Consider the following 18,791-nt stretch of genomic DNA (forward strand, 5'->3'; position numbering starts at 1 on the left):
TAGCTTGTTCAATTTCTCTTTCTAAAATGGAACTATTTAAGTACTTTATTTCCTCCTGTTATTGTGGGCAATCTATATTGTAATTATTCAATCATTTCACTTAGATTATCAGATTTATTGGCATATAGTTGGGCAAAATAGCTCCTAATTATTGCTCTAATTTCCTCTTCACTGGTGGAAAGTTCACTCTTTTCATTTTTGATACTAACAATTTCATTTTCTTCTTTACTCTTTCTAATCAAATTAACTAAAGATTTATCCGTTTTGTTGGTTTTTTCATAAAACTAATTCTTAGTTATATTTATTAATTCAATGATTTTCTTACTTTCAGTTTTATTAATCTCCACCTTTACTTTCAGAATTTCAAATATGGAATTTAATTGGGGATTTTTAATTTGTTCTTTTTCTAATTTTTTATTATAAATAATGCACAACTTCATATCATTTTTAGTTGCATGTGCAAGGTTGAGGTCTGCTCTTAGGGCAAAGGGGAGATTGTCCCAAGCTTCCTCTAGAGGCATTTTGGTTTGCCCTGGGGTCAGTGCAAGACTTTCTTCTTGTGGTGGGTGAGTGTGGCTAAGGCTTGAGTTATTCTGGGATTCAGAGCCTCACTATTTGCCTTTAATAGTTGTGTTGGATGTCTCATAGCTAGTCTGCTGATTCACTGGCCAGTAGCCAAGGGTGCTGTATTTTGGATAAGAGCCTCTTGGTAGATCTGTACTGCCTCTGGGCTTGGCCATTTCCCCCTCTCCCTCCTCTCCAGTGCCTGATTGAAGTTTTCCAAACTTTTTCTGAAGTTTTCTGAAGTTCTTCCAGAATGTCTTCTGCTGAAAATTTGTTACACTCCAAATAGTTGTGGATTCTGTCACTCCAAAACCTGTTTCAGAGGCTGGATCTGTTGTTGCTCTGAGGGAAGCCAGGAAGAATTCAGACAAAGATCTGTCTATTCTTTGCCATCTTGGCTTGGCCCACCTTTCTTAATGGGGATCTTGCTTTCTTCAGTGACTGTGAAACTTGATTTCTAAGCAAGGAAATAATCTTGTCAAAAAACAGGACGTTTGATATAGAAAGTTTAGCCTTCAAGTGAATGGCTTTCAATAGTATGGCAAAGAGCTTTCAAGAGGTAACTTGAAAACTATATTATAAAACAGCAGTCATCAAAACAATTTGGTACTGGTTGAGAAATAGAGTAGTGGAGGAGTTCGCAACTCCACCAACAATTTTCCTACTTCCCCTACTTTCTCCTTCCCTTCGGAACTTGGCTGCATTCATTTTGTTAAAAAACAACTTTTTTTAATGTAATCAAAATTATCCATTTTGTATTTCATAATTCTCTAGTTCTTTTTTGGCCATAAATTCCTCCCTTCTCCACAAATCTAAGAGATTATTCTTTATTCTCCTAATTTGAGTATAGTATCAGTTTTTATGTATAAATCATGAACCTATTTCAAATGGAATAGATTAGGTTCACAAGACACAATAATCAATAACTATAGTAATCTAGTGTTTCACAAATCAGAAGACTTCAGCTTCTGGGATAAGAACTCACCATTTGATAAAACAACAACAACAACAACAACAACAACAACAACAACAACAAAAAACTGAAAAATAGTGTGTCAGAAACTAGGGCATTGACCAACATCCAATAGCCTTTAACCAAGGAGCAATGATTTGTGATCATGGGAACAAGTGTTGAGCTAGAGGGTCACAACTAGTTGCTTATGAACAGAGATGCCTTGACAGGGCCTCTCATCTGTGAGTGACTTGCTAAATTGCTGGAGCAGCTGTTCTCCCATAGGCAGATACCATACAAAGCCCACAAGCTGCTTCTCTGAATGGTGATTGGGGATTACTTAGTGTTTATGCGCTGTTCATGCTTGCAAAAATGTATATCAACAAGGCTGTATGGCATAATAAACTGGAGGTCTTTTCACACTCTATGACCCTCCCACTTCATTCATCTTACCTCTGAGATCAAAGGGCTCATATGCTATTGATGAGGTTTGTATTCTCTCGATTCCCAGTGGTGATGAGGTTAGTGGCAGTCTGAGAGTTGTTAAAATCCCCTTATGATTGGTGCTAAGGTTTTTCATGAAAGAATTCATGAAACCCAGAATTATTAATTGGCAAAAATGAAAATTTATTGTTCGATAGAAACCAGTTTGCTAAGAGACTGACAGAAATGGAGTCTAGTACTGAGAAGAGAATGCCCTCTCAACGTTCAGGGTCCTAGCAAACTGCTTGGGCCTCTGCAAGGAGCAGTTTAAGGAAACTGGTTATATGGGTAGCTCTTGGTGGGGGGCTGGGACAGTCTGAGCTGATCAGACCAGGATTTCTCAATTGAATGAGAATTTAGAATTTCAAAAAGATCAATAGGAGTTGATTTGCCCTTGAATAGTGTTGCTTCTCTCATCGTGGGAGGATGGGCCCTCTCTCTAGATTCCTTGAAGCCTGGGAGATTCTGATCTCTCAAATCAAAAAGGGGACAAAATTTAATTTTAAAGGGAACAGTTTCTCTCACCCCTCACTACGAGCTCGTTGAGACACAAGAAGGGGGAATCTTATTTATCCCCAAATATAAAAGGATTAGTTTTGTTATTCAGGGCCCCTGGCAGCTTCTGCAGGCTGAAATAGCAGTTGTTCAGATCTCCCCAAAGCTACATGAAGGGGAAAGAAAGAAAGTGTGGTGTTTAAGATACAGCATCAAATGATGAGATTGATACAGGCAACAAATGTTAGGGTGTCATCATATTGAGGAGGAATGAGGGTACTGATGCAGAGGCAGGAATGGGTGAGGTTCTGTTCTACAAAGCGCAAGTTTGGGAGCAAAAAAATTTCCAAAGGCTATGATAAAAAGCTTTATTGTTAAAAAAAAAACACCAAGAGGGATTCTCTTGGTGGGCATATCATTCTCAAGAAATAAGTGATCTGCAAAAAGTCATTTTCTGAAGACCCATTTTATGCATGAGCCTAAAGGAAATCTCAGGTGAATGTGAAATCTTGCCTGGAGTTGTGACTTTCCCCCAAGAAAGCTAATCTTGCTCCAAGAGGATGCAAGACCATTTGAGTTTGTTGAGACATTTTTTGGTGATTTTACATAATTTTACAGAGCTCACTCAGGTAATACATAATTTTACTGTCATCATCTCTCCTCTCAAGCAATAAGCACAAATTCTTTTGGGAAAAGGCTCAGAGGGTCTCAGGTCTTCTGTAGCTACTTTCCCCTGAAGATGGTTGTAGAGCTGACCCTAATGGGGAGTTGTACTTGGAGGAGAGAAACGAGATCTGCAAGCAGCAGCTGCAGCATCCAGTGGATGTTGAATTTGCCCATCAATTGTCTCATGATCCCCAGGTCACAGAAGTTAGAAGTTTGCAGCTCAAAGCTTAGAGGAAACAAATCTCACAAGCAAGCTGAAAATGCAGGGGCCAAATATGAGCAACGAATAATAATCAGAAGAGGAGTTAGTATAGGGGCCAGTAAGGACCATGCCTAGGAATTCCACCCAGAGGAAGACTGGAGAGGCATGAGAAATTGCTCACGGATGTTTTGCATCCAGGCAGCTTTCTGCAGGATTCTCTCAGTGCATAGCTTGATTTTCTTTGAGTTGTTAATGTACATGCAGCAAGAGATGTTGACCAGACCTCTGCTAGAGGCAAGGAGATAATTTTAAGGCCATTCAATTATCTAAAACCATGTTGGCCATCGAGTTAAGAGATTCCTGGATCTCTCTCAAAGAACGAGATGTTTTATTGGCAAGTTGGTTGATTGTGGCCCTTAGGTTGGAGAGAACCCAGTTAATGAATGTGTCAACAAACACCAGAAGCAACTTAAAACGTCTATGGGGCGGGGAGGCATATGTGTGAAGTCTAGTTGCAAATCCTCACCAGGGTACATGCCTCTCCTCTGGACTGGCTTCAGGAGAGGTGGGGGCTTAACAGCTCCCTCAGGATTCACCTAAGCACAAATTGGGCAGGCCTAGCAGACCTGTTTGATTGTTTCTCCCAGCTTGTAGCCAGTGAAAATGGCATTTCACCAGGGAATGGAGAGCATTTCTCCCCAGGTGTGTAGCCTGATGAAGACCAGAGAACAGTTTCCACTGACTTGCCTCTGGGATTAAGAGGTGGGCTGAGGGCATTTGAAACCAACCAGAGGGAAAAAGGGTGTACCCCCTTTCCTCTGCAAGAGCTTTTTCCTGTATGCTATAGGAAGGAACAAAAGACTCAGGCCGTTGGGGAATTAAAGGTGCCAGAGTCAATGGTGAAAAGGCAGCAGCTTTAGCCGCTGAATCTGTAATATCCTCTGGCCTGAAGTGAATCTTCCTTCTAATGTCCTTTAACAGAACATAATTGAGACCTCTTTGGGTTTACGGACAGCTTGCAATAGAGGCAGAATTTCTCCTGCATGTTTAATGGGAGAGCATTTCACTGTCAAAAGCCTTTCTTTCCAAATAGGTCTGTGAGCATGCAAAATATGAAAAGCATATTTGGAGTCAGTGTAGAGGTTGATTCTCATCCCCTTCCCCAATTCTAAAGCTCTGGGTTAGGGCTATGAGCTCAGCCTTCTGAGCAGAAGTCCCAGGAGGTAACGGCTTAACCTCAAGGGTGGTATGAAGGGTTACCACAGAATAATCTGCTTTTCTCTCCCCATTCTCAAAAAAGCTAGATTCATCTTTGAACCCCTCCCCATCTGGGTTCTCAAGGGGGGGTGTCCCTTAAGTCAGACCTGTTGGAATAGACAGAATCTATAGCTTCCTTGCAATTATGGATAATCTCTCACCTTTGAGAGACGTCAGGGAGAAGGGTAGCAGAATTTAAAGTGCAACAGACTTGTAGAATCAGGTCAGGGGTATCTAGCAGGAGGGCTTGGTACCTAAGTAAGCCTCCCATTTGAGAGCCATTGATGCCCTTTGGCTTCTAGAATGCTTTGGACTCTGGGTGGGTGGGTGGGGGGTTAGAACCTCTAATGGCTGATCTAAGGTGAATTTGAAAGCTTCCTCAATTAAAAGGGCTGTGGCAGCTACTGCTCTCAGACAGGAAGGCCATCCTAGGGAAACTGAATCCAACTTCTTTGAGAAATAAGACACAGGTCTGTGATCAGGTCCTAAAGGCTGAGTAAGGACTCCCAACACCTGCCCACACCTCTCATTACAGGTTGAAAGGTTTCTGTAAGTCAAGGAAGGCAAGGGCAGGGGCAGAGGTCAGTTTGGCTTTCAGGGTTTTAAAAGCCTTGACCTGATCAGGTCCCCATTCAAGAGGAAGGTTATCAAGACCTTGAATAGAATCATAGAGGGGTTTGGCAATAATCCCAAAATTGGGAATCCAGATCCTGCAGAAGCCGGCCATGCCTAAAAAGGTATGCAATTGCTTCTTTAAGGCAGGGTCTGGCAGGCTTCGGATATCCTGTTTCCTCTCCTCAGAGAGGTGAGATTGTGGCCCAAATATTTGACAGACCGGCAAGCTTGTGGGCCTTTGGTAGGAAGATCTTGTAGCCTCTTTAGGCTAGAAAATTTAGGGTCTTTGTGGCTGCTTTTAGGGACTCCTCTCTCATGGTGCTGCAGAATAAAATATCATCCACATATTGGATAAGGTTACTGCTGGGCAGCTCCAGTTCCCTTAATTCTTTAGCTAATGCTTGTCCGAATAGATGGAGATTATCTCAAAAATCTTGAGGTAGAACAATCCAGGTACTGATGGGGAAGTTTCCCTGGCTTAGCCCATTCAAAGGCAAAGAGAAACCTTGAGTTTTTATGCAAAGAAATGCAGAAAAAGGCATTTTTAAGGTCCAGGGTAGAAAACCATTGTATATTCCCAGGAATCTGGGTGAGAATCGTTTATGAATTGGGCACTATAGGATAGATTGGAATGACTGCTTCATTAATTGCCCTGAGATCCTGCACCATGTGGTAGTCTCTGTTTGCCTTCCTGACAGAAAGAATCAAAGTATTGCAGGAAGATTAGCAGGGAATCAGGAGTTTAAATTTAAGGAACTTTTCAATCAGAGGTTGTAATCCTATCCTGTCTTCCTGTTTAATTGGATTGCATCTACAAGGAAATACACTAGGATCCCCCAGCTTAATCAGAGCTGGGGTAATATGGGTAGTTCTTCCAGGGATGCCTTGATCCCACACAGAAGAGTCTATGTCCTCCCAGATTTCATATGGAATATGGGAGGGTCTTGAAAGGAGTATAAAGAGATTATTTAGAGGTTTGAATAGAGAGAATTGGGCTCCCAGCTTCACCATCAAGTCTCTCTCCATTAATGGGGTGGGACAGGAAGTGATAATTAAAAATGTATGTGGAAACAATAGGTCCCACAACCAACAAGGGAGGGAAAAGGTTTCCAAGCAGTTCTGGTGTCTCCTGTCAATTCCCATCACCTTATGAGGGGAGGGGCAAGTGGGACCAGGTTGCAAGAGCAAAACAGAAAGTGAGGTCCTGGTATCAAAGAGAAACAAGATGAGCATACCTGATATGTCCAAAGTGACCCTGGGTTCGGCAATGGTGACGGAACAAGGGGAGCCCTGGCCGAACCCCAAGCCCCATCAGTCTAGGACCTGAGAAACCTGAAGGGTGAGACTGGGGGCCACAGCTCTCTCCTTCTCCAGGCAATTGCTCTTCCAGTGACCTTCCTGTTTGCACCTAGGGCAATCACCTACAGGCTGACTTTTCAGAGGGCAATTTCTTGCCCAGTGGCAGTGCCTTTTGCACCTAAAGCATGAGCCCTGGGGCTCTTTGGAAAAAGCAGCAGCCAGGATCTGAGCCTGCTCTTTGTTCTTTGCTCTGGCCTTTCAGATCCTCCTCTCGATCCCTATTATTGAATACCCCAAAGGTGACTTCCAATAACTTAGTCATGGGAGTCTGGGGCCCTAGAGCCAATTTCTGTACCTTCCATCTTATGTCTGGGGAAGACTAATTGATAAAATGTATACTAAGGACAGTGGTCCTCTCTGAGAAATAGGGTCTAGATTAATGTATTTCCTCATGGCCTCTACAAAGCAACCCTAAAAGAGGGCAGGGTTTTCCTCAGCTGCTTAGGTGATCTCTCTAAACTTGTCATAATTAACCTCCTTCTTAATCCCCTTTTTCATGCCCTCAATGAAGCAGGTTAGGAGATGATCCTTCTTCTCTCTGTCCCTGCTCCCCTCCTGATAGTTCCACTCAGGGTCTGAGACGAGCACGACTGTGGCCCTTTTTTTTTTTTTTTTTTCCAAATAGACTTTTAAAAATTAATTTTATAATTATAACATTTTTTACAACATTATCCCTAGTACTCCCTTCTGTTCTGAATTTTCCCCTACTTCCCTCCACCCCCTCCCCTAGATGGCAGGCATTCCCATACATATTAAATATGTTATAGTATATCCTAGGTAAAATATATATGTGCAGAAACGAATTTTGTTGTTGTTGTTGCAAAGGAAGAATTGGTAAAAATAACCTGGGGAGAAAAACAAAAAAATGCTAACGGTTTACACTCATTTCCCAGTTTTCCTTTTGTGGGTATAGCTGATTCTGTCCATCATTGATCAATTGGAATTGGATTAGCTCTTCTCTATGTTGAAGATATCCACTTCCATCAGAATACATCCTCATACAGTATCATTGTTGAAGTGTATAATGATCTCCTAGTTCTGCTCGTTTCACTCAGCATCAGTTCATGTAAGTCTCTCCAAGCCTCTGTGTATTCATCCTGTTGGTCATTTCTTACAGAACAATAATATTCCATAACATTCATATACCATAATTTACCCAACCATTCTCCAATCGATGGGCATCCGTTCGTTTTCCAGTTTCTAGCCACTACAAAAAGGGCTATATGGCCCCTTCTTGATATCTACCAGGGGAAGAGGCAGCCAAGTCATCTCCAAACTTCTAGGCCAGGTCCCAGATCCTCCTTTTCTCCTCCTATGTATCTCACAGGACAGATTGTATTGGACTTTAAATGCCTCAATATATTTGGTGGGATCCTCAGAGTATCTGCCCAGTTTCTCCTTAATTTGGGAAAGATCTGACATGGAAAAGGCATTTGCACTCTAAAAGTCCCCCCCCCCCCACCTCCCTCCTAGGGTTGGCCACTTCCTTCAAGGGGCAGAGTTTAGAGGAGATAGCTAAATCAAGGTCCTGAGCAGCAGCTGCTGAATCAGGCATATGAGGAGGAGTAAGAAAATGATAGAGGCTTGGGTGCAGGGTGGTCTCAGAAGGAGGCGGGAGGACTAAGGAGTAGGATAGTCCCAGGGTACAACTCTGGGGAAGAGGGGCATGAATGCATGGGATCTGAGGTCACACATCTGATAAGGGGGAAGCTCTGGAGGCGATTTGGGAGTGTCCTGCTAGGGGCTGCATTGGGGGAGGGGTGGGAGGGCAGACGTTCCTTGAATCCCCCAAAGGAGTGGAAAAGAGAGGATCATTCAGGAAATCAGTATCTCTAGTTTCCCTGCAGTAAACTTAACTAGCAACATTCTGCAATTTAATCTTAATTTAGGATCCTGAGAGAGACCCATGAAGGTCTGAGCATAGGGAATCTCAGTCCATCTACTGTGTCTCCTGCAAAACAAGTCTAGTTTCCTAATAATAGTGAAATTGATTGAGTCATTGTCTATGGCTATATTGTGGCCAGATAGTATTGCAAAAATAGATGAGCTTTTTTTTATTTTAAATCTCTCAAGCCGAATGTGCCCCTAGTTTTTAAGAGACATCCTAAGTGAGAATCTTTAGGAATGGAGGAAAGAAGATGACCCATCCTGCTACAAGCCCCAAGCTTTCCCAACTCTATAGCTCTTATCTGCTCTAGACATTCCCAAAGAGAGAAAGATGTGACAAAAGCTCTCCTCAGTAAGAGGGCTATGTGTCACCCTGCAGAAGGCTATCTAAGCGTCCTGAGAGAGACAAATCTGCACGAATGCGCAAGGCTCTGGACAACTCTATGCGAGCCTGAAAAATTCAAGCTGTCCCCCGCTATAAAAGGGTGGCACCATAGGCTTACCTCAACTGGAAAAACCCTCATGGACGAAAATCTCATAGATGGGCCACCAAATGATGAGGGATGAGAGTACCGATGTATAGTTAGGCAGGAATGGTGGGGTTCCATTTTCCAAGGCGTGAGTTTGGAGCAGAGAAATTTGCTAAACCAAAAGCTTTATTGTTAAAGAAACACCAAGAGAGATTTTCTTGGCGGGCATATCATTCTCAAGAAAGAAGTGATCTACAAAGAGTCATTTTCTAAAGACCCATTGCTGGAGTCTAAGGGAAATCTCAGGTGAATGTGAAATCTTGCCTAGAGTTGTGACTTCCCCCAAGAAAGCTTATTTTGCTCCGAGAGGATATAAGATACAATTTGGGTTTGTAGAGCAAAGAGAACTTTTTTTTTTTTTTTTTTTTTTAGGTGATTTTACACTCAGGTCATCAGAGTTTTACTCTCATCAATATGAAGAATTCACAGAGGCCATTCTCTTTGGCAAAAGGTAGGTTTAGTTAGGAGAAGAAACTATGGGCAAAATGAACAAATGCCATAGATACTGGAAATGGTAAATATTTGGGAGAGCAATAGGATTACCAAGGAAAGGAATTTAGAAGAAGTCATTGAAGGAATATGAATGAAGTGGGAGTACTCCATTGACTTGCAGGCTTTTAAATCCTTAGAGTTAGTTAGGAGAAGTAGATGAAGAAGGAGAAGGAGAAGGAGAAGGAGAAGGAGAAGGAGAAGGAGAAGGAGAAGGAGGAGAAGGAGAAGGAGAAGGAGAAGGAGAAGGAGAAGGAGAAGGAGGAGAAGGAGAAGGAGGAGAATAATAAAGACATCAGGAGGTATGGTGGGGGGAATAAAAAGGAAAGATAACATGAAGCAAAATGCGGTTGCAGGCTAACCCCAAAAGGCAAAGATGGCATGAGCCATGGACAGATTGATAGGGAAATTTAACCTGGGGGGAGGGGGCATGGTGATTGACATAACTTGGATTTCTGAATAGACCCAATAAGGTGGGACTATCCATGACTTCCACATGGACTATAAGATTAAACTGATCCCCATTCATGCCCTATCCTGCTTGCCTCAGGGAGTAATCTTATCAGTACTTCAGTCTTTCTCCCACCTAGTTACTTAGGACCTCATCAGGTGGGCTTATCAAAGACAGGCTGGCTAGTGTTCTTTGCCAAAAACACCTCACTGCCACTTGCATCTCCCCTGAGCTATGGTAAGAGGAGAGATTCTTCCATCTAGAGAGAGCACTGACTTAGCCAGGACTTTTTTATGAAAGTGAGGTTATGCAGGAGGATATGAGCCATTCTCAAAAGAATTCCATAGAAGGATATACAGAATGGTACTCCCAAACCCAGAAGAGGTATTGTTTCCTGAAGTCTTAAAAGGATTAATCTCAAATCCTCCAGAATCTGCTAAAATGTTATCTCAAGAACTTATTTAGTTATGCTAATGGATCCTCATGTACAGCTTCTAAAAGCTTTTTGTCTTCTACCTGGCTATTTTAGCTAAGTCTTTTCTTTTGTAAGTAGAGCTCCCAAAAGTTTTCTTTTTCTACAGAATAAAGACTAGTTCAAAGCACAAAAGGAACAGAAATTTTACAAATGCAACAAGCAGAGACAGACACAAACAGTGTCTTTTGGACAAGATAAAAGTCATTTTAATTCCTTAATTGACAGATTCAGGGATGAGTCATTTTCTAATCTTACAAAGTGTGCTGAAATCAGTTTTTAATTTTGCAGATTTTAACATACCCTAAATTCCCATTTTTGTAGCCTGAATTTGGGAACAAGTAACATCCTCAGAAATGGAACCCAGTGTGCTAATTGATTCCCGAGTACCTCACAGAAAGTCTGGGTTTTCTAGAGCACCTTGAAATTTAGAGTAGGACTCAAAAAAATTGGGGTAACCTTGATGTGATGCAGCTCTTAGGGAGGATGTAGCAATAATTTTAAGGGCACCTGGCCTTGGGAGTATAGTTAGAAATGATATGTTTTTTCCATGAGGATATTCTATCCCAATTTACTCTATTTGATTGGGATGCTGAGGCCATAAATATTCCTGGCCTATTTTTGAGACTAATGAGCAACAATAACGAGGTGCTTAAAGTTAACATGGTCATAGAACAAATTTGGGTTTTCACCACTGAATGAGATGAGGTGAGATCTTTCAAGACAGTTGTGAAAATCGAGTAAGGCTTCATCTACTTCAGAGTTCGAGTAGGCCTGAAGGACTCTGAAGGACATTGCCTTCCCCTCCTATGACATCTCCCTATTTCATCCAAATATGGGCAACTATGTACTTATTGGTCAAGTTCAATTTCATGGGTAGATCTCGCTTTTAGAATGTAAGACTCTCAGCCAATGAGGATGAGGGTCAGTGGTGGGAGGGGGCGTTTTGCGTTAGGGATTAAAGGTGCTGTCCTGCCCACAGGAGGCGCTTCCTCTCTTCGATAGTCTACTCGAAGAGTGGGACGCCCTTCTCGCGAGAATGTACAATAAACTTTGCTTTTCTCTAGAGCTCTCTCCAGCTTTTTTTATTAAATGGTGACCCTTCACCATTTCCGTACCACACAGTTTGGGGGCTAGTCCGGATCCTTTACTTGGTGAGTAAGTGAACTCCTGGGTGCTAGTGGGGTGGCGCCCTGCCTTGATTTAGGCAGCCCGCCAGCATCCAGGGGCTTCTCCTTGCTCCCTGACGTAGAGTGGACCCGAAGTGGAGAAACTCAGAGAAAAGCAACGGAAACTCCGCGGTGAAAATCCCAACCGGTTGGTGGAGGACAGATCAGTCAAGAAATTTGCTGCGCAGCAACCCAGTGGAGGTAAGCGTCCTGTGAAGCCCCTTGAGTCTAGTTATAGATTCTGGAGGGGGCTGTAGACGGTAGACAGGAAGAGAGCTAGGCCTTCCTGGGTGACTGAGTTAACCGGTGACGGTTAGCGTGTTTGGGCGTTTAGGAGTCTGTTAAACTCCTTCCAAATTCAATGGGTGTGGCCTAGTCCCAGCCAGCCCTCTCAGAGAGAAATGAGAAAAATATCAGAAAATACCGGTAGATAGTCCCTTGGGAGATAAATTAAGTAATTGGAACAAACTGCCAAAATATGAGGAAAAATAAAAAGCAAGAAAAAGTGGATAAGGTATTGTTGTTTTGTTGCAGACTGGTGGTGCCAAAAGGATTAAATGGTACCTGAAAGGAAGGACCTGAGAGGATTTAATTCCATTAGCCCTTCCAGGGGCCTTCGGGCGGGGAGGAGAACGAGGTCTTTTGAAGCAGGGGTCGTTTCAGCTGACCAGAAATAGCTGTTAGTAGATCCCAATTGGGATCAGAAACCCTGTACACGGGGAAGTATGTGGGATTGAGCCAGTGAAGATGGTGGCTTCCTTCCTCTTCCTCCCACGTGTCCTGACTGCAGCAGGGCCACGTGGGCCGGGGGGAAAGAAACCGCTATTTGGTGAAGTTCATTGTTTTAAATCTGATAGCAAAGTAGTTTTATATTATTGGGAATTTAAAGCTGTGATTGGGATTTTAAGTTAAAACATAGGTTTTTAAAACAAAATGCTGGTAGCTTACTTAGGGGAGGTTGTGGTTGTATCTCCCTACTTAGATGTTATGTTTGCTAGAGGTATTGGGTAATTTGTAACTGAGCTATGCCTTAAGTATTTGTCAGCTGTGTTGGGCATGTATTAACTTTTATGAAATTTGGGTCAGTTACATGCAAACATTGAAGTGTAAAGTTTAAAAATATATACATATATATTTACTTAAAGACGGGACAGGAAAGATTGATTTGTAAAAGTAATAGTTTAAATGGAGCTATGATATATTGGGTCGGGAAGCATGGTGGTGTGGGGGAAGGGTGACCACGTGGAGAGGTCCCTCCTCCCATTAAGTATAGTGGGGTTTTTTGTTTTTAATAACTGCACCTCCTTGCTGATTTAGATATTAATTATTTCTACTGTTTAAAGGAAAAGCCTACATTTATATGGTGTTGATAACTGAATGTTTTATTTTTATTTTTCAAGTCTATAACTGTTCTAAGGAGTTGGAACTGAAGTTTTCTGAAAACAAGTTATTCAATATTTATTTACATGCGTGATAGTCTCCTTGTTTAAAGATTATTTTAATCTGATCTGATAATTTGATAGGGTTATTTGCAAAAATTTTAATCCTGCTTCCTTTTTGTCCCCTGGAGAACAGAACTATTGCTGTATAAAACTGTATGACTATTGTTATTTTGGGAAATTTACTAGTCTGTTGTGTATAATATGATAATTTCTGTAAACAGGGGGGGAGGGAAACTGAGATTTCAACTGGTCAGAAAATTGGGAAAAACTGATGTCTTATTTCAGTTCAGGCCTAATTGGAAACTACTTACTCTTTGCTTACCTCATCATTTTGGTTCCCTGATGAAGGACCTCGAAAAATAGACATAATTTGGGTACTGAATGGAACTCTGGAAAAGGTAAAAGATTTTTTTTCTTTTTTTGCAGCGGACATCCAGGCTGCTTCTGGCCTGGATCGTTGTTAGAGCTCTATGCTTGGCACAATTCTTTTAAGAATTGCTGCGATTGACAAAAGGTCTCCTTTTGTCTCGCTCTCTTGTCTCTACAGATAAGGGAGAGGCTGCAAAAAGTTGAAAAAGCTCTTTACCTGTCCATAGCTAGACACACCTGATTTTAGCAGATGCGGGGTTTGGAGAAGGCTGCGGAGACAAAAGGCCTTTACAGGGGACTCTAGCTGAAAATTTGCTAGACTATGATTGGCTAGCTTATGTTTTAACTTTGAATTATTGTCCTGACTCAGTCCTGCCTCAATTTCCTTGCCTCTTAGTTCTGCAAAAACCCCCCCTGCCTCTATCAGAATACTTGATAAGACCTTATGTTTCAGAATAGCAGAATGTCTCTCCCATTACAAGTTAATGGGAATCTCTAATCAAAACTTCTTGAATTCTCTTGTGTGTCATTAGACATTCTGTATATGATTGTATTTGTATTGGATGTTTTTAAAAACAAACTGATTTGTATGAATAATGTTCACTTATGAAAGATCTACTTGGATATAAACTCATTGGGACAAATTCCTTATTGTTATCAACACAAGGTTATGATAAATATTTGTTTAGAATTTATGTATGGTTCTTCTAGGATGGTAAATGGGAAAAGAAATGGGTTTGTTAGAACTTACACTGTTACCAAGGGCAGTCTACCTGCCCATTGGTCTGCTCAAACTTGTGAATTGCTGTGAATTGTATGCTTTAAATCAAGCGTTAAAATTATTGTGTGACCAAGATGGGAATATATATACTGATTCTAAATATGCCTGGGGTGTGGTGCATGTATTTGGGAGGATTTGGGAGGAAAGAGGATTTGTAAACAGTAAAGGTAAAGAACTGGTTCATCATACACTAGTCAGAGAGATACTGGAAAACATTCTGACTCCTAGGAATATAGCAGTAATACATGTAAAGTGACATCAGATGGGAAATTCTTTTGAGGTAAAGGGAAATAGATTAGCAGACCGGGAGGCCAAGGGAGCCGGAGATCAGGAAATCTCTCATATAATGGCTTTGATACCTGTACTTTCCCCTAGTCTACCCTCTCCTAGTTTTACTCAGGAGGAAAAAGAGAAAGCCTCAACTCTCGGAGCAGTTGAGAACTCGGAAGGACGATGGCTCTTACCTGATGGCAGAGAGGTACTGACCAAAGCAAGTATGAGGCAAGTCCTTCAGCAACTGCACCAGGGCAGTCATTGGGATGTCCAAAACCTGTGTGATGCTATACTGACAAGGTATGTTTCCCCCGGCCTATATACTATGGCTCGACAACTGGTGGATGGTTGTCTTGTTTGTCGAAGGACTAACAGGGTTGCCCAACGCCAGCTTCCAAAAGGGGGACGACCTCCTGGAATCAGACCATTCCAAAGCATCCAGGTGGACTTTACTGAGCTGCCACCAGTGGGTCGCCTTAAGTTCTTGCTGGTCATAGTGGACCATCTGACCTCATGGGTGGAGGCATTCCCGTCCAGCCGAGCAACTGCCTCGACAGTAAGTAAGGTCTTATTAGAACAAATTATTCCTAGGTACGGAATGGTGGAGAGGATAGACTCGGATCAGGGAACACATTTTTCTGCCCAGGTATTGCAGAATCTGATTAGGGCCTTAGAAATCACTTGGGATCTCCATACCCCTTGGCATCCTCCCTCTTCTGGGAACGTAGAAAGGATGAACCAAGAAATAAAACGGCAGTTGACTAAGTTTTCTTTAGAGACCCAACTACCATGCCTTCCTCTCACTCTGGTCAGAATCAGGACCAAGCCGCGTAGAGATATTGGGCTTTCACCTTATGAATTATTGTATGGTCATCCTTTCCAGGCTTATCCTAAGGGAGACTGGGACCCTATTTTAGAAACTAAGGATTTGTTTGTTAAGAGATATGTTAAATCATTGCTGGAACATTTGCAAGGACTTCAACAAAAAGGGCTAATAGCTCAGACTCCTCCTCTAGGTTTCCCTGTTCATAGAATTCAGGTTGGTGATTGGGTGCTGATCCGTTCCTGGAAGGACGAGAAGCTGACTCCGTGCTGGGACGGACCCTACCAAGTGATACTGACTTCAGATACTGTGATTCGCACCCAGGAACGAGGCTGGACACACCACACCAGGACAAAAGGACCTGTGGCGCCACCTTTATCAGAGTGGACAGTTGAAGACAGGGAAGACCTCCAATTACATAAGAGGAGGGGACCTCCACTGAATGGGAACACTGATTCTGAATCCAGTGCATTGTAACTGTATGACTTCTCTTTTCTTACTTTGGGTCTCTTTGCCTGTTTGTGATTTGATATATTTTCCTTTGGGAAGTTCACCTTAACAACACGGTGTTATAATAGTTGAACATTATGAAGCTCCCCCTTAGCGTTGGGTTTATCTATTTCCTTATGATAGCCATAGAAACTAGACCTTTACCTTCTAGAGATGAGAACCAATTTCTCCTGCTCATGCAGAATATAGGGAGGACATTTAACTTATCAAATTGTTGGATCTGTGGTGGATCCCAACAATTGAACCAATGGCCATGGGTACCTGTCCCCCTAAGCCCAGCCTGGATCCTTAGCAACAGATCCCAAATTCATAATGGGACCGGTTTCTGGAACTTAGAAGAGAAACATCAGTGATCAGTGACCGAAGATAGGAAAGGGAAATACTGCTTAAATCAGACAGGACGAGGTTTGAAGCTGGGAAATAGTGTTTGTGAGTGGACCTATTCGAGAACAGACCTGAGGCCAAAGACAATTGACTGTACAAAAATGTCTAAATATTGGCGGGATACGGGGAGGAATCCTCAATTGAGGAAGGACTAGAAAGACTGTACCTTGGATGTTCTCCCAGAAATAGGAGAGCAGGGATATTGCTATCAACAAGTCACTACTGCTGAGTGTAGTGAAGTAGAATGGGATGTATTGAGATGTATAAAAGAGAATAAGAGGAAAGGGAACATATACATTGGGTACAGTTACCAATGGGGTTGGTATAATGTCACCCCAGGGACACCCGGGCAACATGGGACTCTGTTTTCCACATTTTGGAGTACCTCTAATCTAACAGGCCAGTGGCCAGTTGCCAATTGTAGTTGGAGAAAAGAGCAAGGTTTATGAAAATGCCAGTATGACCCCTTTGTGGGGGAAGCCCCCTAGGGACGAGAGACCAACAATATTACCCTTTTACAAGGAATAGCTCAGACATTTCCAAGGGAACAACCTGCTCTAAAGGGTCATTATTGGATCTGTGGTTTAACTGCCTATACTCATCTGCCTCTCAATTGGACAGGGAATTGTTATATTGGACTAATAAGGCCAAAAGTTTTCTTTCTTCCCGAACAGGCAAACCAATATTTAGGGATTCAGTTGTATGATAATTTGGGAAGGGAGAAACGGAGTTTAGATACCTTCATCACTTGGACTGGAGATGCAAATGGTTGGGGTGAGGCCTGGCCTCCAGAAAGAATAGTCAAAGAGTATGGGCCAGCGACCTGGGCTCAAGATGGAAGTTGGGGATATAGAACTCCAATATACATGTTGAACAGGATAATTAGGCTTCAGGCAGTTGTAGAGATTATCACCAATCAGACAGCTGAGGCACTACATCTTTTGGCTGATGAAGCTACTCAAACCAGAGAGGCTGTTTTACAACATAGACTTGTGCTGGATTATTTGTTGGCTGAGGAAGGGAGAGTTTGTGCTAGACTAAATTTATCCACATGTTGTATAAAGATTGATAACAATGGTAATCTAGTGAAGGAAATCACTAAGAACATTAGGAAACTTGCTCATGTTCCTGTACAGACTTGGACCTCACTGTTCAATACTTCTAGATGGTCCTGGTTTGGGAAGCTGGTGGAAGCAGCTCCTTTGGTTGGGCCTTATAGCTTTTAGTGGTGTTATATTATTCCCTATCTACATCCCTTGTTTGATCAGATTAATAACCAGAATTGTCCAAAACTCATCATCTGGACTGATCAGGTTGGAAGAGAAAGCTGAAGGGTCTGTTAAATAGATGCTGTTAAAAGGGTAAGGGTGGAGCCGGTGGCCCAAGGCCAACAGAAACCAGAAGGAAGTGAGGAATTCATAGGGAATGTGAAATTATGTTACAAAAATTTGAAGAGATCTCAGTGTATAAAATAAGAGGAGGGACTGAATGAGATGAGGTGAGATCTTTCAAGACAGTTGTGAAAATCGAGTAAGGCTTCATCTACTTCAGAGTTCGAGTAGGCCTGAAGAACTCTGAAGGGCATTGCCTTCCCCTCCTATGACATCTCCCTATTTCATCCAAATATGGGCAACTATGTACTTATTGGTCAAGTTCAATTTCATGGGTAGATCTCGCTTTTAGAATGTAAGACTCTCAGCCAATGAGGATGAGGGTCAGTGGTGGGAAGGGGCGTTTTGCGTTAGGGATTAAAGGTGCTGTCCTGCCCACAGGAGGCGCTTCCTCTCTTCGATAGTCTACTCGAAGAGTGGGACGCCCTTCTCGCGAGAATGTACAATAAACTTTGCTTTTCTCTAGAGCTCTCTCCAGCTTTTTTATTAAATGGTGACCCCTTACCATTTCCGTACCACACACCACTAAATCTAATGATGTTTCATGCCTTAAAAACACCTCCTGAAGGTATCCTCTCTTCTTTCCCTGACCTCTGCCCAGAGAATTATAGGTCATGCATCTGTTGAGGGATAAAGCACCCCAACAATATTTTGGGGTGTCACAGCTATGGTGAAAGAATTCGCAAAATTCGGTCTCCAAATTAAGGGGCAAAAGATTTATGCTGAAAACAGGGGACTAGGCTCCACAGGAATTAGTAAAATACAAAGAGAGAAGACACCTTTATCCAGTTTTCTATCATTGGCATGCTAATTGTATGGCCCAAAGATAGGGCTAGGAAGTAGTCTCTGAAATTTAGTTCTCAGTGGCCAATAGATTATCACTACCCTGAGGTCAGAAGTGCAATGAATTGAGGAGACTCAAAAGCTAGAAGATTTAGGATTACTGATTTATTGTTAGAACAGAAGCCCCCCCTAAGTCAGGGGGACTTCAAAATCATTGTTGTTTCCTCTAGAAGATATATTACATCACAATGTTAGAACCAGACCATTCTTCAACTCTATCTCTTAAGTCATAAAATTAGTATATCAGTGACACTAAACTTGGTCTCTCTACTTTTTCCCTATAAATTTACTTCCTTGCTCCTGTTTTTTTTTTTTTTTGTTTGTTTTGTTTTTTTTAATAATTAAAGCAAAACATATGCATGGCTGATTTTTTCAACATCGAAC

This window comes from Sminthopsis crassicaudata, chromosome 1 (genome assembly GCF_048593235.1).
Source record: "Sminthopsis crassicaudata isolate SCR6 chromosome 1, ASM4859323v1, whole genome shotgun sequence".
NCBI lineage: Eukaryota > Metazoa > Chordata > Mammalia > Dasyuromorphia > Dasyuridae > Sminthopsis > Sminthopsis crassicaudata.